The following is a 3,484-nucleotide window of genomic DNA, read 5'->3' on the forward strand; positions in this document are numbered from 1 at the left end:
GAATTTTATTTGTTAGCCGTTTTAGAAGGGTCCTGCTGAGCCATGCTCTTCATACGGAGAGTCCTTAATTTAAGGAGGAATTTTCACAAATGACTCTCTTAGACTCTTTAGATCTCTAATTTGGAAGTATGATCTTAAGCTAAATGTGATTTCATAAGAGTCAGGGGTCCTGTTTGATTTATTATTGTCTTAGATTCATGCAATAGGGTTGATGATTCTCACTGAGTTAAATGTCAGTGTGGTGGAGCGATCAGAGTGTTGGACTAGGTACTGGGAGACCCAGTTCGAATCCTCACTCTGGCATGAAGTTTGCTGGGGGACATTGGGTCGGTCACTTTCTCATATGAACATATGAAGCTGTCTTATATTGAATCAGACCCTCGGTCCATCAAAGTCAGTATTGTCTACTCAAACAGGCAGCGACTCTCCAGGGTCTCAAGCTGAGGTTTTACACACCTACTTGCCTGGACCCTTTTTAGTTGGAGATGCCGGGGGTTGAACCTGGGACCTTCTGCTTACCAAGCAGGTGCTCTACCACTGAGCTATCATCCCTCCCTCTCGCTCAGGCTAATCTCCTTTACAGGTAATGTTGCCAATTCCAGTTTGGGAGATACCTGGGGATTTCAGTGTCAGAGCCTGAGAAGGGCAGGGTTTCAGGGGCTGAGTGAATTCAACGGAGCATAATGTAATAGAGCTCACCTTCCAAAGTGGCAATTTTTCTCCAGGTGAGGTTAACTCTGTTGCCTGGAGATCTGTTGTAATAGTGGGTCTCCAGCCCCTGTTTGGAGGTTGGTAACCTTGCTTACAGGGTAGTTGCGAAGATAAAATGGAGGAGAGGAGACTGATGTCCCTATAGAGGGGAAGGTATGGTATAAATCAGGGGTGGCCAAACTTGCTTAAGAAGGAAGAAAAATAGATGAGGGAGAGAGAGAGGTGGAAAGAAAGCAAATTTAATTTTAAATGCTTTTTCCGTGCTGCTACCTGGTTTGGTTTGGAGAAGTGATTTAAAGAGAGAAATGCCTTCTCTGAACTGCCAACAGGGCAGTGGGGGCTTTGAGAGCCACACAACATGTCGCTCCCGAGCCACAGGTTGGTCACCCCTGGTATAAATGAAGCAAATGACAGAAATATTCTCAGATGCTGATTCCATGTCTGGTGTGAAGGTTATGGTGCATCATGTTATTGCACCTCATATCGGGATTTCTCCCTTCTGCAAACATTTCTTTCATCTCTCGTTGCTACTCTGGCATGGTTGTTTACTGTTGTCAATACGTAGTTGGGAAACTGGGGTAAGATCCAGCCAGCAGGAGGGATTTAAGCACATTCAAAACTTAACCTACCCAAATCATTCCCCCGCCCCCGAGTGGTTTTCTTATGCTTTGAAATATAACCACAAAGCTACCTCCTTAGTAGGTCTACCTCTATTTTATTCAATGGGGCGTGCTCCCGGGAAAATGTTCTTTGGATTACATCCTGTGTTTCCTTAACATTCCTTAATCTCCCTCCTCCTGCGGCCTCCACCAACCAGAAGGGGAATCTAACGTCCTCTTTCTTCTGTGAGCTGCTGGACGACCTCTGCATCTTTGGCCATCCACCCAGACAGAGGTGGAATTCTAGCAAGAGCTCCTTTGCATATTAGGCAACACCCCCATGATGTAGCCAATCTTCCAAGAGCTTACAAAAAAGAGTCTTGTAAACTCTTGGAGGATTGGCTACATCAGGGGTGTGTGGCCTAATATGCAAAGGGGCTCCTGCTAGAATTCCACCCCTGTACCCAGACCTTTTATACAATGTTCAGGCCTGGTAGAGGTGCCTGTTCTCTGTGGGACATCTTGCTCAATGTTCCCTCTAAGCAGGGCTTTTTTGGTAGAAAAAAGCCCAGCAGGAACTCATTTGCATATTAGGCCACACCCCCTGACATCTCCATTGTTTCGCACAGGGCTTTTTTGTAGGAAAAAAACCAGTAAGAGCTCATTTGCATATTAGGCCACATCCCCTGATGCCAAGTCAGCCGGAACTGCGTTCCTGTGCATTCCTGCTAAAATTTTTTAAAAAAACCCTGCCTCTAAGCTGTGGAGTCTTGTGTGCAAAAATTCTACTTTGTGAGCTCCCGGTGTTAAGGTTACAAATGAGCGATTTGTCTACTGTATAAATAATAGTATAATAATAATAAATAATAATAATAACAATAATACTGTATTAGTTAGCTTTCGGGTCATTTTTCCTGAGCTAAAACAAAAATGTGTGAACCGGAGGCTAAAAAACTAAGCTAGCTCACACTAACTCCGCTTAGCGGCAACACAGATCTTGCTTTCATAACATGGTAGGCTTATGTCCCCCCCCCCCGTGTCCACTGCTGAGTCAGGGCTGTCCAAACACCCCTTTTGCCCACTCACAGGAGTCAACAGTTGGGGGCAGATAGGCCTTGGCCTTGGGCAGAACCATTTTGGTGTAAAGTGGATTGTTAACCCATGTAAGACCTCACCTGGAGTATTGTGTTCAGTTTTGGGCATCACATTTTAAGAAGGATATAGACAAGCTGGAACGGGTTCAGAAGAGGGTGACAAAGATGGTGAGGGGTCTGGAGACCAAGTCCTATGAAGAAAAGTTGAAGGAGCTGGGCATGTTTAACTTGGAGAGGAGGCAGCTGAGAGGTGATATGATCACCATCTTCAAGTACTTGAAGGGCTGTCATATAGAGGATGGTGCGGAATTGTTTTCTGTGACCCTAGAAGGTAAGGATCAAAAATTAAATCAAAAGGGTTTCCGGCTCAGCATTAGGAAGAACTTCCTAACCGTTACAGCGATTCCTCAGTGGAACAGGCTTCCTCGGGAGGTGGTGGGTTCTCCTTCCTTGGAGGTTTTTAAACAGAGGCTAGATGGTCATCTGACAGCAATGCGGAGCCTGTGAATTTTGGGTAGGTATTTGTGCGTAGGTATTTGGGTAGAGTTTCCTGCATTGTGCAGGGAGTTGGACTAGATCAGGGGTGGCCAACGGTAGCTCTCCAGATGTTTTTTGCCTACAACTCCTACCAGCCCCAGCCATCAGCCATGCTGGCTGGTGCTGATGGGAGTTGTAGGCAAAAAAACATCTGGAGAGCTACCGTTGGCCACCCCTGATCTAGGTGACCCTGGTGGTCCCTTCCAACTCTATGATTCTATTGTATGTAAATAAAGTGCATAAAACAAGAAAAGGAAGGGTTACCATAAGCCAGATTCTGTAGAAATCAATAAGGTCTTCAGATATGAAACGAGGTGGCTGTTATGATTCATCAGTAGTGAAGCAGGAGACCTTCTGTATTCTGCTTTTATATTGATAAATAAATGAAAGGTTACCGAAACACAATAAATCTCCCATGCTGTCTCATCTAAGGGAGAGCAAACCCAGGCCCTCCAGCCTCTGCAAACTTCCAGGGCTCAGGACCGTGGGGAGTGCCTAACAATATTATTGTTCTTTTCAGTCACTGACTTCTATCCGATTGGA

The sequence above is a fragment of the Heteronotia binoei genome, chromosome 1 (assembly GCF_032191835.1).
Source record: "Heteronotia binoei isolate CCM8104 ecotype False Entrance Well chromosome 1, APGP_CSIRO_Hbin_v1, whole genome shotgun sequence".
Taxonomy (NCBI): domain Eukaryota; kingdom Metazoa; phylum Chordata; class Lepidosauria; order Squamata; family Gekkonidae; genus Heteronotia; species Heteronotia binoei.